Below are 1,311 nucleotides of genomic sequence, written 5' to 3' on the forward strand. Positions count from 1 at the left end.
AAAGGTACGTTGTTAATGTTGTTTTCGATCACTATACCACATAACATATGCACAATGCTTGCCTTTAAGTTAAATGTAAATAAATCTGACAAGCAAAAATGTGTGTCACGATCATAATAAAAAAAGAAAAACAAAGAGAAAAGTGAGTGTTGAAAATTCAAGCGTTGCAACACTTGTGTTAGGCCAAAAATAAAATAAGTTATTGATGACAAAAAAAAAAAACTTCGTCACGAACAGGATTCGAACCTGTGCGGGGAAACCCCATTGGATTTCGAGTCCAACGCCTTAACCTCTCGGCCACCGTGACAGTTCGTTCGCACTAGTGTCGTGCTTGATAATTAAAGGAACATACGAGCCATGAACGTTACATATGGATATTGTTGTATTTATGTCTCCCACGTTTCTACTTACGAATATTGTATGTTAGTGTATATATGCAAAATTATGAAGTAGAGACGGGCAGCATGTTGTAACTGCTTTGGACCACAAGGGGGCGACAAACACCACCGTAACACACCATCGCACAGAAGAGAACTTCTTTACACTGTCATCACACTTGAATTGTTGCTTAAACATTTCATTTTGTTCTTACTGCGAGATACGTTTCCTGTGATTCGTGTAGAAATGTCCACGTTTTATAAGAACCCAGTGAAACATTACGGGCTTTTCTATTAGCCCATTCAACAAGAGTTTTTATTTTTGTCCTCTTTTTTTTCAAAATGTCCGTTTCCTTTTAAATAAAATGTTATAATTTTTAGGACGTGTGATTTAGCTCGCATAGGGTTCCGTAGAAATGTAAAATAATAATAATCATTAGAATAAAATTTAATAAATAAATAAATAGATAAAATAATAATTAAATTACATTTGTTACTTTGTTACGTTACAATACAAAACTCTGTTGTGTTTTGTATTGTAATACCTGCTCTGAACTTCTTAAACCTTACCCACAACAAATAGGCTAAGGCTACCCCGTATTATTACAAACTAAAACTAATAGGTGAACTGGTGGAAAAATAAAAAACTATAATAAGTCTGGATAACCACTAATCAAAACTAAAGTAATAACAGAAAAAAAACATTTCAGATCTTAATCAACATAAATAACTGGTACAAATGCCTCCTGCTGTGCTCTTTGTTATCCAGCTGGTGATGGATCCACGGCCTTCAGCGCCTCACTCCACTCCTCTTCCCTCTCTCTCCTCCTCCTCTCCTTACAGGCATGTCTGCACAAGAATTAAATATCCTGATAAATAAAATAAAAATCTGATGCACACATACATGCAGACAAGTGGGGGGTTGCAACTTAAT

The 1,311-nt window shown here is 35.3% G+C and overlaps 1 non-coding gene across 1 annotated transcript; it reads right to left on the minus strand.

Moving 5' to 3' along the window:
• Positions 1–225: 225 nt before the first annotated feature.
• Positions 226–307, minus strand: trnas-cga (transfer RNA serine (anticodon CGA)). Its single transcript has one exon. It is a non-coding gene; the product is annotated as a tRNA-Ser (tRNA).
• Between the last annotated feature and the right edge of the window lie 1,004 nt (positions 308–1,311).

Source organism: Cololabis saira, chromosome 6, assembly GCF_033807715.1.
Source record: "Cololabis saira isolate AMF1-May2022 chromosome 6, fColSai1.1, whole genome shotgun sequence".
Taxonomy (NCBI): Eukaryota; Metazoa; Chordata; class Actinopteri; order Beloniformes; family Belonidae; genus Cololabis; species Cololabis saira.